Raw genomic sequence first — 17,895 nt, forward strand, 5'->3', positions numbered from 1 at the left:
TATTGCCAAGCAAGGTGGTATCTGACGGTTGTTAGTCAAAGGGGATTCCCAGTTGATTCTGAGTCAGCTAGATGGGACATACACAGTGAGAAATCCCATCCTTTCGATGTATCATCGCACTGCCATGACCCTTCTTGAGGATTTTGAAAGAGTGTCTCTTCAGCTGGTTCCACGTTATTGGAATCAGTTTGCGGATTCATTGGCAAATCTGGCTTATGAAGAAGACCTTTTCTTCAATTGTGGTCCTAGTCCGGATATAGTTATTACTGATGAGACAGGACCCAGTCTTCTATGGGGGATATTATTGGAACATGCTATATTTGGCAGGCGATGGTTGATATGGGTGATGCAGAGAATAGCCGAGACCAATCTGCCGTTACTATCATTGACCCATAGGTTAATTAGGCAGCATATTATTCGTACCCCCCTTGCCTTGTATGCAGGAGGGATGGGTCACAACCTTATGCATTTAGCTTAGGGCTACGAGCCCTCTTTTTCTCCTTCGGATATGGCGTGCAGTCTTTGTATCTTTCCTATCCTAAGGAGGTTTTAGGTGCTGATTTATCTTATTTTATTAGGCCAAAAGGGCCATTTAGGTATGCTTTTAAAGCTTGATTTCGTTAGGCCAAGAGGGCCGACTCTATTTAGAGTAGTATTGTTTGATCTCTTTAGGCCAAGAGGGCCGTGTGTCTGTCGAGTACGGGTGCTTTTGACCGTGTTCTGTTTAGTCTTGTGCTTGACAGGTTCTGTGGAGCTGGAGGGAGCCTTTGGCGCGGCATCAACGCTTCTCGTGGCCAGTCCAGGTGACATCCACCCTTTACGAGTACCGAGTTTTGTTGCTGCATGTGTCTGGGTACTTGTGAGGGTTTTTTTCTCTTTCTTTGGGGACCGGCAACCAAGGCATGAAGTCCCAGGATTAGGTGAGCATAGCCGATAGCGGTCTGTTTAGTCGCAGTCATCTGTGAAGGCATTGTTAGGCGCCAAAGACCTATCTCAGATGTAGTCCAAGTGACCCTGTCCTGCTAGCCTGCTAGGCAGCTGAGTTAGGAGTATCTTCTAGTTGTGAGGCAGATAGAAATGCCTGCCTAAGAAAAATGAGCAGAATGATAAACCCTAAAAATCAGGAAGATAAACCACCATGCGAAGGTGTGTAAAAAGGGGTTCTAACCCCTCTGATAGAAAAAGAAAAGAAAAGAAAATTATAAGCGGTTGTCTATCGCCTAGCGAAGGCCTGGTAGGCTCCTGGGGATTAGTCAGACCTGAGGCCGATGCCTTGTCTTCCTAGGGGTGGCATCATGCTGGAAAAGAATAAATCCAAACGGTTGGAGCGAAAATAAAAGTGAGCGTTGGAAGAAAAAGGAATATTTTAGTGTCGCCTTGCGAGGGCTTGGTAGGCTCTTGGGTACCGAGACTAGACCTGAGGCCGATGCCCTGTCCTCCTTGGGATGCTACGCTCAGCTCCCTCCTTTTTACACGCCAGAGTAGGGGGGATAAATCCCTGATAGGAAAGAAAAGAAGATAAAAAAGAATATCTTTCGTTCAGGCTATAGGAGACCTCGCATAGGAGGGACTCCTGGTTAGGTTGTCCTTTGTTAGGACGGTAGTTCAGACCACCACTTAGGGTGACCCCTTTGATAGGCTTTTTAGCTTGGCCGTGTTGGAGCAGTCAGTTGTGACTAGCTCTGGCCGTTTGTTGGACTTCTCCTCGTGGGGTTCATGCCTTGGTTTTGTCAGGGGATGGGTGAGAGCTACTTGTGTTTTGTTGTGTATCTGTTTTGTAGCAGTTTGATGCTCCTTTGGTTGTTTATGTGCAGATATGTTCGAGGGTTCGACGGCCTGAGTCGTCCTATCCCGTGGTCGCCAATGAAAGCTGGAGTTTAGGCCCGGAACGTGCCTAAAAATAGGAGAAAAATGGGGAAATGCGGGGGAAAATGCTCAACCACGAAGGCGGCAGCTCGACCTAGGACAATTTTAAGCATTAAGTGCTTGACGGGCGCCCGTGCGACACTCCGTGAATTTTCATAATTTTTCCGTGCGCCCGTGCCAGTCAGTGAAGCTGCAGGCCTGTCCGAGGGCCCGAGACGAACTCACAGAAATTTCCAGAACTCAGTTTCGATGCCGGATGCTCAAGATTGCCCAAAAGCGGCCGACCGCCCGCAAGAAAGGCCAAAATTGGAGGAATGAAAAGACATAGTTAGTGGGGGGTGCCCTTTGGGGGCTCCCCCCCCCACAAAACTTCGCGCGAGGACGAGAGGAGGTTGTCGACCTGCACGCGCGCGAGAAAAACGCCCCCCCCCCATGAAATGATGGATTGGGGTCATGAAGACTCGATGTAGGTGATGGCAGGGCCAGACTGCATGATTTCTCGGCATCGAATTGCCACTCCTCCCGCGCAAAATGGTGGACTGATCAGAGAGATAAAATTTCAGTCTTTCTCTCTCCTCCCTCTCTCTCCCCTAAGAGGCAGTTCGTGTGCGGGAAGGAGCAATGAAGAAAGGACGATGAAGGCTTGTCCGACACGGATCGGATCGTTCCACGGGCTGAAGACAATGGTGCGTGACCGTCAGAAGCATTGAAGGCTGCTGGATTTCCTGATTTGCAGCATGAAAAAAAAACCCGAAACACGCGTTTAAGTGGTAAACTAAAAATTACAAAGAAAATTTAGTGTTTTATGCTTTTGATTGATGGAATGCCGTTCATATGGACTAAGATTTGATTATGTTGCTGATTCTTCTGAGTTATTACTGTTTATAACCAAAAATCATAAAAAACATGCATTTCATGGCTTGAAATAATGTCAAGAAACCCGAAAACGCATGAAAAATGGGGGAAAACAAGGGTTTTGGGCGTATAAATGGGGAAAATGTTAATACACATCAACTAAATATCCTTTTATTCAGCGAATGAATTAAGGGCCACAGCCCATGAACCGGTTTTTTTTTAAATTTTCAGCCAATAAAAAATGGGAAAAATAGGGGAAAATACTCATAAAATGATGGAAAACCCCCAAAAAATAGGGAAAAACCACATTTGGGGGGGGGGGGGGGGGGGGGGGAAGATTAGGAAAATTAAGATAAATGTTTGTGGATGTGTAACAAGGCTGAAGCATGGAGATTTGTTTCAGTTCAGCCTTGTTTGTGTGTTGTAGTGGGTTTTTTCCATATTTTTACACATAAAATGATAAGGGAAGAAATTCTAAATAGCGAACAACGAAGCAATAAGTGGATGATGGAAGCATGGCATGAAAATTCATTTAAATGCTGCATAAAATGAAGGAAAGTTGTTGATTTTCTTTGCATGGCATATAGAGAAAGACGGTTATTTAATAAAGAACCTAGTAGCACGAAGAATATTCGGTGCTAGGTTCCAGCAACGAAGCACAATCGTTAGAAAGGATCCATGAAAAGGATGTTTTGCACTTGTGCACGATACTGTTTTGCTAAATGTTTGAGCACTAGGCATCCACCAAATGCATGGAGCATGAAAAAGAATTTAAAAGTATCAGTGATCAGCTCCTGAACATGCATTGCAATTGGTTTATGAGGATATGACCTACGTTGAGAGGCAGTGAGATACCCATGCTGTAGGCTAGTCGTGGGATCCTAAAGGGGAAATCAAATAAGGACAATGGTACATTCCTGGACACGCTTATTGGGTACCTTGAGCGACGTTTGTGCGAAATGTCTAAATGTTGAGCGATGCATCGAGGGGCCAATCCCCAAGGTGTAGGAGAGTCGCAGAGGGTTGACGGCATTCAGCCGTAGGAGGAACCCCATGTGTATGTGATTCGAGCCTTTTGGCTATGTGAAAGGGACTCCCTCTGAGGAGTAATATTAGGTTAGGATCAGTTGGACTACAACGTATTACGAACGCAATGTGTAGGAAGGCAGAGATTTCGATAGACGCTCCTGGCCGCGAGGCCGAGGGGTTGTCTTGTGCATAGTGACGAGGTCCGGCTAGTGCATGAGCCAGTGCCGGCCCGTTTTTTGGTCCATCAATAGTCCACCACATAGAACTTGCATCATGATTGTAATATGTTTCCGCCATTGTGGGATGAACTTCTTGTAGAAAGTGGCTTTGGTAATGAGAATCTCCAACTCTTCAGTGGAAGAAGTAACTTTTCCAATATCCGTTGAATTCTTCCCTTCTTGGCAATGCCATTTCCTTCATTTTCAGTCTCTTTTGATACTTGTTGATGGCAGGTTTCCCCGGCTGCGTACCAAAATGAAGGCAGCCCTCCCACGGTAGAAAATGAACATAAAACATGCTTTTTAGGGAAGAGATGGGGTGGAGTTCATGAGTGGTTATGTGTCTCTTTCCCTTCCCTCTCTCCTCCAATCGCATAATCTCCCTTTTGGTGGTGCAAAAAATTTGTCCTCTCTCCCTCTCTCCTTTGTGCAAAAGTTTCTCTTTCCCTTTCCCCCTCCTTTCTCTCTTGTTGATAAATAGAAACATTATCTTCATCATCCTCATTAGATATTACCATTCCCATCACTCACAAGAATTCCCCCTCATTTCTCTCTTTCTTGTGAGTGATGGAAATGGTAATATCTAATGAGGATGATGAAGACAATGTTTCTATTTATCAATAAGAGAGAGATATTTGAGGTTCTGTTGTGGTTTTGCGATTAATGGCACAGCCATGTGCATAGATTTTGCATGTCTTTGATACATTTGATATTATAAGCCTTTGGCCTTTACTTTTGAGTATTCTACCCTTTACAAATGCATGCACGTAACACTTGAAAGTATACCATTGACTTTAATAGATGTGGTCTCCCTCCCCCTTATGTGGGATATTATTTTAGTGATTTTGTAACAATGTGCTTGTTATTGCAATATCATAGTAGATATTTCCCACGGATTTGATAGAATCAACCATAATCTTCAACATCTTCATAGAATCCATATAAACTAAAAATAACACAAAAAATACACCACTTTTGAATGGAAATAATCACATATGATTTATATTCATTGTCTTCATAGTTCTCTCTCTCAATCTCTCATAGATAGATACATTGTCTCGCATAGATTTTGCTATCTCTTACTCTCTCTTTCTCTCTCAATCAATAGGACATCATATTCTCACTACAATGCTCAATAATAACTCATAATAATCCTTCTTTGGTCGTGGATGCCCCTTCCAAGAGGTGTGTCTGATATGAAAGGTCACCAGAGCCACTATAGTGACTCTTCATAGCTCACTACTATCACTTCACTCCAGTCTTCTCTCGAGTCTTCAACAACTACTTCTTCCACTTCCTTGAGCTCTTTTGAACTTACATTCACCTCTTTCCAAGGCTAGAAATTTTTTTCAAAATTACACATAAATTACATAGAGCACTTATAAAGGCATACATAACAGAACAGAACAAAAACAGGGTAGGAACAAAGGCTCTACAGAAGCTCAACAGAGGGTTACAAAAGGTCAACAGAAAATATCAGAACCTTATAACTCATACTAAAACCATTCCAAACTATCAAAAACTATTCAATAATCTTTCAAAATACCTCACCTTCATCAATCATCAATCCATGCTTCTTCATACATAAGAAAATCATAACAAAACAGAAGCTAAACGAAAGGTATCAGAACCTATCAAAACATCACATAGCCTCATATTTCTACTGAGAATCAGCATGAGCTTCCAAAATATAAGCAATATCATCCAAAACACTCTCAAACACTTCCAAAACAACCAAACATCACTAAAAAACTATCAAAAATCAACCATTTAGGCCTCAAAAATAACAAAAATCAACCAAAAAATCTAGTCATTTCAGCATTCAACATATCCCCACACTTAATAAGCGTCCTCACGACCTAAGAAAGAGGTAATATAAGTTCATTAAGAGCTCAACTAGATCTTATTTAGTATCTTTAATAATCTACCCAACCACGACCCCAACTTGTCACCTGTAGCTAAGAAAGAATACAACTAGAGAAAAACACCTTTATCCATTAACACATCTTATAAACAATATAAAGTCATAAAAAATTTGTAAAGGATATAAGAGGTTCTTCAGCTTTGCATCATAGGCTTTCCATCCACCATCACCATCATTGCCAATAGTCGAAAAGGGAGCTCTCGAATAAATCCAATATTCAAAATACATCACAAACTTAAAACAACCATCTGAATGGCACCTCCAAAAGAGAGATATATCATTAAGAAGCATAGAAGATACATCAAGGGACATCAGTGTAGATGATCCCTCTTGAAAGCTTGATGATTACAAAAACGATCCATGGATAAGGATTCATCTACAAAATATTTTCGAGGATTCTGAAAGAATTGAAGGCATCACATCCTTTATAGCCAAACAATGTATCTGCTAGGTAGACAAAGGACATGAAATTATAGAACGTCCAGTTGGTGGGAATCAATGTTGACATTGATATTCATACATAACTTTGGAATGGCCTTTTGATCATTATGGAAATGCCTATGCATATATGCTAGGTACCAAGCAAAGTGGGCTGTCAATCTCACTGAAGGATCTGGAGATTGTGAATATTGTTGGGCAAAATGGAGATAATTTTGGTACGCTTGACTAGCACTTGTCTAGCCCCCTAGAATTAATGGCCAATTAATATGTGGTCACGTAAGTGAATCAGTTGAGCTCCATCCTCGTCTTCTTGGAATGTGCTGATCAAATCCTTCATGCCCACTAACCAACTGAGGGGGTTGAGAAATAGAAGTGGTAGGAGATGGAAGAGGAATGGGTAAAAGAGGATGAAGAGATGGGTAGGAAAAATCATAAAATGAGGAATAAGATAAAGAAGGATTAGCTGATAATTTAGGTGAATCAGTTAAGAAAGTTGTTAATTGATAAGCAGGAAAAGTTGAAGGAATATGGATAGATGGGGAAGGACAAGGTGGAGAAGGGGAAAGTACTCGAACTTCAATGAAAGAACAATAGGTAAAGATTGGAATTTGAGAAGCACCCTAAGGTTGGAAAAGGAGAGATAAGATGGCTACTGAGTTGGATTGATAAAGGAAAAATAAGTATCATATCGATGGGCCATTTGTTGATAATAAAATAAGCTAAGAACGGAGGGACCTAAAACAGATCATCAATGGTAGGCATCAAAGAAGGATGAATCAAATGGATGGTTCTTGGAAATATAAGCTAAAAGATCCACCCTCAATTGATTAGTATTATGCATATGAGTAGAGGCTTTATTCTGTCGTTGGCTCAGGACTACAGAATCAATCATTGTATGCCATAAAGTGCCATCAAGTAACCACTTTAGAAGAATAGCACTAGAACATTTCATCTATCCTCAACTCCAAATGTTTGATATATAAGGCAGCTTGTAAGACCACATCCCCTACATACCAAGCCAGATCTTCATCATCTTAAATCACCTCGTAAATACATATAAGACATCATTATTGTATCCGAAGTCACAAAATCTTCAAAGACCATACGGACTACTTCTGTCAGCAAATTAAAATACTAGGCTTCACTCCAATCATCCTCTGGAAGAGGTAGATCCATCATTGAGAGCTTAATATAGAAGGCCAACTTCTCCAAATGATAGTGGAAAAAAAAGGAATGGTCGGGAGGAATATACTCTTGAAATTGCTCAAATGAAGACCATAATAAGTCCATCCTAGACTGTAGTTTTTCCACTTTAGCTTGGAATAACGGACATAACGTGGCCTGTCGTTGGAGAACTGCCAAGTCCACAGGGGTCAAAGAAGAAACTAGTTGCTCAAGACTCAGTGTAGAAGAACATGGCTGGACCAATTGCTCATTAAGATCCTGAATTTGGATTTTTCTTTGATCTAAGGTGGTATTTGCTATCTTAAGCTCCTCTGTCTGGGCAGCTAGCAGATCTTGAAGCTCTTAAGATTCCCTCAACAATCTATCTCGTTCATCAGTCACATTAACCACTTGGGTTTTAGTGTGAGCCAATTGAGTGTGCAAACTAGAAATGTCCATTTTCTAAATGTCAATGATCTTAGTCTGTTGCTCCAGTTGGGTACAAAGATTAAAAAAATGTTCATGAGTAAAAGCTATCTCTGCAGTTACTTTTGTCAACTCTTCTTTGGTTTATTGGACTTCGTCATAGCAAGAGGAATAGAGTTGTTGGATACATGCAGTAACTGAGAGCTCAATAAAACGCTGAACATCTTAACATAGGAAGGAAATTGCATATCTAGCTCTACCAAGTGTTGTACTGAAGGGATGGAAAGCTCCAGAGTACCCTCATGATGTGCTCTGAAAAGATTCGAGGTTGTGAGGAAAGCTGGTAGGTGACTACCAGATTGATCACGAACGGAGATTAGAGGAGGATCTAGGGCTAATTCAGTCACTCATTTTAAGCGTTTCCTCTGAACTACCACAGAAGAGATATGATCAAGATCCTCAATGATGACATCAGAGTGTTCAGTAGGGGGAGGAGATTCTGGTGGATCAACTATCAAGGCAGAAACTTCCTTCAAAGGGGCGGCATATGCCAAAAAGACAGAAAGGTAGGAACCAAATGTAACATTAGTTGCATTACCCCTTGTGACTCTGACAAAGTGTTGATCCATTTTTGACAGAATGTAGGAACTCTAATCAATTTTTATGCCTTTCAACACCATTCTAGAAGCTATAAACAATTCCTTGGAAATGTAATTAGAGGGTGTCTTGGCAGGCATAAACCTGTCCTAAAGCAGCTGGCATAGCTACTACACAGGATTGGAGATCATGGAGATACTGATGCCAGAAGTGGTAAGAACCTTCGTGGGATCCAACACATCTTGTGTTTACTTCTGCAACAATTTGAGGATATCCTCATTCGAGAACAATTGTTTAGCAGTAGGGAAAGAGTCTCCCCGCAATAGGGTAAAGACAAAGCCTTGCCCAAACTTTTAGGCATCAATTGGACAACTCTTCCTCTGACATGACCATATCTCTTATTGTACGATGCTAGAAATTGATCACAAGTATGAGTATTCTCTAGGATGAGTGGCAATGAGAGTGCGATGAACTTGGCTAAGCATGCTTTGCCAATAAGTTTGAACTCCATCAATAAAGAATAATTGTGAGACACCAATGGGACATACTGAAACTGGAGGAGAAGCTTGAGGTGCCATTCAAATAGATTACACACACACCACACACATTGACAATCATAGTGAATGACTGCAAAACAGGAGAATAACCAAAAATAAGAGATCGACCAGAATAAACACACACAAATGTGACTAACCGACTAACCAACCCAAGCAATGCACATCCTAGAAAAAAATTCAACATGACCTCTACACATATGTGACCAAAAGCTTCATGCGATGCAAGAGAAATAAACACCCTAAATCCATGTAGCAAGAAAAAAAGAAAACTACAGACTGTACCCATAATCATGTCATAACAACAAAACCATAATACAACAACAACCCACTCGTAACATGACCGGAACTTCGGTAAGCAATTACAACTCAAAAAACTGTACATGCTCATCCCATAGAGCACATTTATTTAAAGTGGGAATAGCTTAAGTGAGAAAAATCAATTTTAATGAATGGTTGTTATAGGAATTTATTTAAAAATTGGTAAAAATTTATTAGGTATTAAACCTTAATAAGAAAACAACAATTCCTTCTTAAAATATTAATCATAAATTATTAGGGTGAAACGGTGCTTTAAACAAAACCTGGACTCCGATACCCAGACTGAGGTCTCTAAATGTAAATTCATTGATAAAAAATTAAGTGTGTGTTTAGCACTTTTTTTGTAGTGCGTACACTTGTGATGACATGTTCATTTTTAAATAAACTTAGATATGTTTGTAGCATACGAAGCATGTGCTAAGTGAACAGCTGGTTTATTTTATTCTATTAGAAAAATGTGTGTTTGGTATGAGCACGTGTGAAAAAGTGGGAGATTAAAGTTTATTTTAATAATTAATAATGGTTATGGGGTGACAAAAAATAAATAAAGTAGAAAAAATAAAAAATAAATACATGACAAGGGTGTGTATACAAGAAACTAAGGGCGCACGGATTAGTCCGAAGATGCTACAACAAAAAATGAAACATTATATATATATATATATATATATATATATATATATGCGAGGTTAGTGGGGTGATATTTGGTTTATTTAGTTCTGATTAGTATTTGGGTGTTGTTATTATCATTATTATGATTATTTATGTGATTTTTATGTTTTTTTTGTTTTATTATGTTTTTTTTTTAAAGAATACCAAGTGTGATGGTTCGGTCCTCAGATACCGGCTCAAGACCCCTTGGGGACCCCGTCTAGGCTCCGGAGGAGTGCCATACCCTTTTCCCAACTTTGCCATTATGACCTCTCAACACGTCATGAAACACCCAAATGCAACACAAATCATAACATGCTCACATGAATGCACAAGGGCCCATCTTGTGGACCACACATAATATTTATAGCAAAAAGGTATGTACAATGTAGCCGGAGGCACAGCAAGGGACTTTGTCATGTGGGTGGGTGGAGCTATCAACGCACTGCAACACAACGCCAACACGGTGGGTGAGGGAGCTACAAGAATTTTATAATAACATCCAAATACTAATCAGAACTAAATAAACCAAATATCACCCCGTTGTTCTTTTTTAAAAAATATGTTCCATTTTTTTTTCAATTAGTAGCTTTTGCTTTTTTGTTGGACTCATTGCATCTTGGGACTAATCCGTGCGCCCTTAGTTTATTGCATACACACCCTTACCAGGTATTTATTTTTTATATTTTCTATTTTATTTATTTTTGGTCATCCCATAACCACGGTTAATTGTTAAAATGAACTTGAATCCCCTACTTTTTCATGCGTGCTCGTGCCAAATACACATTTTTCTAATAGAATAAAATAAACCAGTCGTTCACTTAGCACGCGCTTCATATGCTACAGACATATCTAATTTTATTTAAAAATAAACCCGCCATTACAAGTGCATGCACTACACAAAAAGTACTAAACACACACTTAATTTTTAATCAATGAATTTGCATTTAGAGACCTCAGTCTGGGTATCGAAGTCCGAGTTTTGTTTAAAGCATTGTTTCACCCTAATAATTTGTAATTAACATTTTGAGAAGGAACCATTATTTTCTTATTAAAGTTTAACATCTAATAAAATTTCACCCATTTTTAAATAAATTTGTACAACTAACCATTCATTAAAACTGATTTTTCTCATTGCACTTATTCCCATTTTCAATAAATGCGCTCTATGGGATGGGCACGTGCAGTCTTTTGAGTTGTAATTGCTTATCGAAGTTTTCATCATGTCTTAAAATAGTATTTTGTCCATTGGATACAGCATTTTCAGCGGATGGAACATGCCAAAAATATTCAAATGAGTTTGTTTGATTTTTTGAATTTTTTTAGAATTATTTTTATTTTTTATTAATTTTTTATGAATTTATTTAATTTTTAATTAATTTTAAAAATATTCTTAATATTCTTAATTTTTTGCAATTACGACCAAGAAAATAATCTAGAAAACTTTTCAATTTGTCAAAGAAATTTTCAATTATTTCTTGGATTTATATAAATTTTAATAAAATTTTAAATATTTTTAAGTATTTTTAGGTGTTTTCTCGAGTTTTTGAAAAATAATAAAAAAGGAGGTATCTGACTGTGTATAAACAACTGTGCGTGAACAATTGCGTGTGAACGGAGGTGCACACACCACCACATGGACAAGACCGGACGTGCATCCCCGCGCGTGAACATGTACAAGGAACTCCTAGACACAGCACAACGACTCCCGCACGTGCACAACCTCACTCGTAACTGCGTGTGGGATAAAGAGAGGCTGAGAACAAGATGGGCAGCGGGTTAGGGGGGAGTGTGGGAAAGAGGACTAGGGAAAAGAGGGGGATTCTGCGAGGCTTAATGGTGGAAAGGTGGGAAGGGGGACTTAAGGGGAGGTGGGTTTATGGGGGGAAAGGGGGCTTAGTAAGGAGGTGTGGAGAGGGTGGGTGTGATGGGTGGAAAGGGGGCTTAGTAGGGTGGGTGTGATGGAGGGGAAGGGGGCTTAGTAGGTGTGGGGGGAAAAGGGGGGGAATGGGGGGCTTAGTAGGGGTGGGTGGGGAAAGGAGGAGAGGAGGGCCGAGGAGGAGGAGGCGGCGGTGACGGGGCTTGCGGGTGGCAGTAGCGGAGCGGGAGGAGATGGCGGCGGCAGAGGTAGCAGCGACGTTGGCGGCACAGGCAACGGTGGTAGGCGGCAAAGGAAAAGGAGGGGGAAGAAGAGGAAGAACATGAAGGAGGAGGAGGAGGAGGAGGAGGAGGAGGAGGAGCACGGCATGTGCATCATAGACGCGCCTCATATTGGTGTTCTGAAGCAAAAACGATGCGTTCACATGGAAACACATCTAATTGATAGAAAAATGTTCAAAAATTAATAACTCAAGAACCGTCTAGCGGAACAGGGGTTGGTAAAAATGAAAAATGGTCAAGTCGAAGGGATGAAAAGGGCGGGAAGGTTGGATTCGGGTTCTAGTGAATGTAGGATACGTTCACATGAAAAAAATGTCAAAACAAGGGATAAAGGGAAACAGAGAAGGAATGGCCCCAAGGGTAGATTGAAAGTGGATGGGTGGCTGGGGAAGGGACCCCATCAAGGTAAAATTAGGTCATGGCATAGATGCATGATCAATTGAGACATATGTAGGGGGTATGCATCACTCGTCCCCACACTTAAAACCTTAACGAATAGGGTTGGATGCATCAACACTGCCTAGGACTCATCGACCAACTGGACTCTGACATCCCCACACTTAACACATAACATACACTTGCAATCATAAGGATAGATTTAGAAAAACTTGGCCCGTTTCGCGTATGGTCGAAGGAACCGTCATTGCTACAGAAGGATTGGAGTCGATTGTAGGAGGTACCACGGCTCACTCCAGCATTCAGCCAGCATGGCAGGGACCATGTAGAAGCACCCAGGGAGGTAGCTAGTTGATAAAGCCCATCAGGGTAGAAGCAAGAAGGCTAGGGAGCCTTATGGTGTAGTGTATAGAATAGGGTGACATGTTTTATGATGACGGCAGAGACCCATTTCGTGGGTGCATAGGGAAAGGAAAACATACCTTGCACCAAGTGTCGTAACATCCCTCAGTTTCACCTCTTGATGAGTGATTTAGGAAATGTCAGTCACACACAACCCCCCCTCTATCTCACTCTCTATTGATAGATACAAGAAAGTAACCCATTGATGTTATCCTCATAGTCACGTGTGCAGAGGTTGTATGCCTTGTGCACATTTGATGGTGCAACTGTGCATCCCGCCCTATGCCAGCATACAATGCAAGAAGAAAGGCCAAGGAGCCTTATAGTATAGTGGACAAAAACAGATCGTGCTTTATGCATTGAGAGGCCTAACTTGTGTCTGCAACACCCTATTCACACATCACACCTCTCTATTAAATATAAAGGGCAAGGATTGGTTACTCACCCCACCCTTTGTCTCACACTTTGCTAATAAATATAGAGGGTAGCCATACTCACAGCCCATTCTGTTAGGATGAAAGCTCACATCACTCAATTGTTTGTCGATGAAGATCACTTCATCTATTATTATCATCAAGGTGTTTAAGATGAGGCGTACCTAGAAAAGATAGCCCATATATTTGGTACTGTAGATTTTCTGGAGATCAAGTCATCTGTGTGAGGGAATCACATGTTCTATAGGGAGTACATAGACAGCACACCAAAGAAGGTGGCTTTGTAATTTCTTCTGGAAAAGTGTCTACTGATGATTCGGCTATCCTGGACAGCAGTGGGGTGTTAACACCTTTTCCACAACCAGCTTCCCGTCCAAGGGTGTTTCCACCTTTTCTCGGAACGAGGCCTACTATGACAGGGAATTGCTTCCTTTCTCCCATAGTAGATTTTTTGTTTTTTTCCCTTTTTTTTCTTGTTTTTTTATTTCCTACTCTTAAGGGTGTTTCCACCTTTTCTCGAAGAATAGGTCGGCATGATAGGGACCTAAGTCCTTTTCTCCCATGACTTATATATTGTTGGTTTTTTTTTTTCTTTAATAAAGAGAATTGTAGGAATACCATGTGTTAGGACCATTCTCACTACCACTGTTGGATTAGGCGAGAGGAGAAGAGAGTAAGGATGGGAGGTGTTTAGGAGGGGCTAGCAAAAGGATGCCGCCTCATAAAGAAGAGCATAATTGCTATCAGTAGAACAAGGAGAAGGGCAGTGTGACTCCCAAAAGGGAAAGGGTGGGTCGACTGTGATTGTCAAGATCCACAGGGAGGAAAGTATTTCTTCAGGCGATAGCCATTGATCAGGAATGAATCATCAAATACATCAATTGTTTGGACTTAGACTGAGCTATTCGGATTGACGGCAAGTACTTTATAAGGACCCATCCATCATTGTTGAAGCTTGCTTGGAAATTAGATCTGGGTAATAGGGGGTGTACTTGCGATGGCGGATCTTATACCATTCTGTCAACTCTTCCATAATCTTATTAAGGAAGTGGGTAGCTCTGTCACTTACGAGCTCTAGGAGACTGCCAAAAGTGCTGATAATGTTCTCATACAGGAACAAGGCCACGCTATTACCATTGTTCCACTTCAGAGCTTTAGCTTCATACCACTTTGTTACGTAGTCTATACAGACCAAGATGTATCTATTCTGCTTCCTTTTGGTTGACAAATCAATGGGGCCCACGAAATCAATCCCCTACTTCTCGAACGGCTTTAGGGAAAGAATGGGTTGCAAGGGCATGGCACTTGATTTGGTAGGCTATCCCATTCGCTAACAAGCATCACATCATTTGTAGTAATCATAAGCATCCTTATGGAGGGTTGGCCACCAATATCCTGCAAGTAAGGCCTTTCTGTTTCTTCTCCTGTGAAGTGTCCACCACACGGCTTGTCATGGTATGCTTTCAATACTATGCCGATTTCTTCTTCTGCAACACATCTTTGCAAGATTTCGTCCTTGCCTTTCTTGTACAAAGTGCCACCTAACAGGATGTAGGGGGATGATTCCAACAAAAGCTTCTTCTTCTCACGGCTCGAGATGCCAAGGGGATACTATTGGGTTGCCAAGAGGTTGGCTATGTCTGCGTACCATGGGGTAACTATTTTGACTAGAAACAAGGAAGCATCAGGCAGGTCTGGATCATCTTGCTCTTCTTCATCATCACTTTTAGGAATTCGCAAAAGATGATCAGCCAGGACATGAGAGAAACCGGGTTTGGTATCCACTTCAAAGTCAAACTCTTGAAATAGAAGGAGCCATCTCATCATTCTTCCCTTCACATCGGCCTTGTTCATCAAGAAGGAAAGGGCTTCATGGTCCACGTAGAATTTGAAATGTATCGACAACAGATAATGTTGGAACTTCTCCAAAGCAAATACCATTGCTAGACACTCAAGCTATATCATTGTGTAGTTCCTCTCTCTGTCGGTTGCTTTTCGACTTGCATAATAGATTAGTTGATCTAATTTAGAGGGGCCCTTTTGGCATAAGAATCTTTCTTCCAATCAGGAGGCTGCAGGATGGGTGCTTCAATCAAACACTGCTTCAAGATATTAAATGCCTTGTCACAATCAGTGGTCCATGTAAACTTGGCATCTTTTCTTAGAAGTGTATGCAAAGGGGCTTCCTTTGTCGCAAAGTGTGCAATGAACCTTCTATAGTAGCCCACATGGCCAAGAAATCCTCTCAATTGCTTAAGGTTAGTTGGGGCTATCAAGGCGGCAATCTTCACAATCTTAGCAGGATTTGTTGCTATCCCTTGTGCAGAGACAATGTGCCCCAGAAGAACTCTTGATGAGACACCAGGTTGAGAGAAATCCCATACTCTTGGCATCTGTCAAAACATTGCTCTAGGTGTCCCCAATGCTCATGGATTAGGCTATAGGCACAGAAGTCATCGAGATGCACCTCAATGGAATCATGCAGATGGTTCTGGAAGGCAGCCATCATCACTCATTGAAAGATAGCAGGAGCATCACAGAGCCCAAACGGCATCACTCTGTAAGCATAGGTTTACCATTCTTTTGTGAAGGTTGTTTTGGATTGGTCCTCTTCTGCGATTTGGACTTGATTGTATCTATTGAATCCATCCAAGAGGGAATAGAACTCATGGCCTGCCTGTATCCAACAGTTGGTTTGTGAAAGGAATAGGGAAATTATCCTTCTTCGTCTTGAAGTTCAGCTTTCGGAAGTCCATACATATTCGAAGTTTCCTGTTCTTCTTGGGTACGACCACAATAGGGGAAATCCATTCACTGTTAGCCACGGGATAAATAAACTTAGCTTCAAGAAGCTTCAATAATTTAGCCTTCGCCAGAGCAGAATAATTAAGATTCATGCGCCTCTGTCTTTTCCTCACAAGTTTGGCATCAAGCTCTAGATCAATGTGGTGTTGGCATACTGTGGGATCAATCCTCTTTAGATCTTTATACAACCATGCAAATATGTCTAAGTTCTCCTTTAGTAGGTCTCGCAGGACCACTAGTTCTTCTTCTAGAAGATTTAGATCCACTTTCAGGTGACGTTCAATATCGACATCATCCAGGAACGTCAATTTCCTTTCACCTTCCACTTCACAGATAAATGTCCCACGGATTGCTTCTGGAAGACTCCTTCAAGGGAGGTGTCTCATCTTCTGATGATGCACTAGAACTACTATTGTCTTTTAATTTAGGCTTAGCTCGCTCTTTGTGAGACTGAAAGGGTATCATTGAGGTTTTGGGTTTGGGTTGCGAATGAGCTACTTCTTGACTCAAGAATTCGTCTTTTGAATATGCATCCAAGAACGTCACATAACAGGAACTTCATGCGTTCTGTTTAAACTGCAGGACTAGGGGTTGTTGGCAAGGTGCATCATCATCATCTTCTTTAAGGAAGGGTAACTTTGGATGACAAGAGCCACTATTGAAGGAAGGCCTATTCTTCTTAATCCATTTCTTATAGAGGCTTTGCATATGACATGATTCATGGATCAGTCCAAAGGGTACCACAATCATTCTGTCAACAAAAAGGGATCTTCTACTTCTGAGGCTTCATGAACGTCTAGAATGTATTCCTCATATCTGCCTTCTATGAGTAGGACAGATCCTTATAGCTTGCTTTCATAATCTTCATTTGCATTATCACTTTTTTCCTCTTCAAGTTCCGTTTCTACATCTGTGGGTGTTCTATAAGAGAAGGACAAGCTCTTTGTTATATTCTCTGCTTCTACTTCTGTCTCTGTCTCTACTTCTGTCTCTGTATGACTCTACGAGTGCCATGTAATAGGCAAAACAGTACATCCATGCTTCTATTTTGCTGTCAGAGGCGATTTTAGAAGTCAATTCGGGTTTAGGCAAGAGGTATTCTCCCATGGACAAAGACTTTGCTTCCTTCGGTAGTTGGCTTATAGTGCCCGCTGTTAGGGACTGTGCCTATGTTTTCTAGGGAAAGATCTGTTTGACAGCCTCTTCATCTTGTGATGTACCATCTATTAATTCATTGGAGGAGTTTGTTAGGACTACAATGGATGTAGATCCATTTTCTTTTTGCGATCCATAGAACTTCAACACCACTTTGGGTCCATCATTATTCTTGCTTCGAAAAGCCAAGGTCTTCCCAACATCAGAGGGTATGAGGTCCCGTAGGAATTTTGTTTGACTACCAAATATATTAACCAATAGTCTCTTCCTGCAAGGGTTGTTTTTACATATGGGAGGATGCCCAACCATTTGATTCTGCTTTGGTCTATCAAAACGATAAGCCATTGCGTAGGCTACATTCCTTGCAAGCCTAGATCCTTCATTGTCACATTCGTCATTATGTTTACTGATGAGCCTCCATCAATCAATGCATCTGCAATAAATCATTCTTCTATCCATACGCCAATCTCTGGGGTTCCAGGATCCAAGAAAGTGTT

Source organism: Lygodium microphyllum, chromosome 1, assembly GCF_053477565.2.
Source record: "Lygodium microphyllum isolate KBCC chromosome 1, Lygodium_microphyllum_v1.1.10, whole genome shotgun sequence".
NCBI lineage: Eukaryota > Viridiplantae > Streptophyta > Polypodiopsida > Schizaeales > Lygodiaceae > Lygodium > Lygodium microphyllum.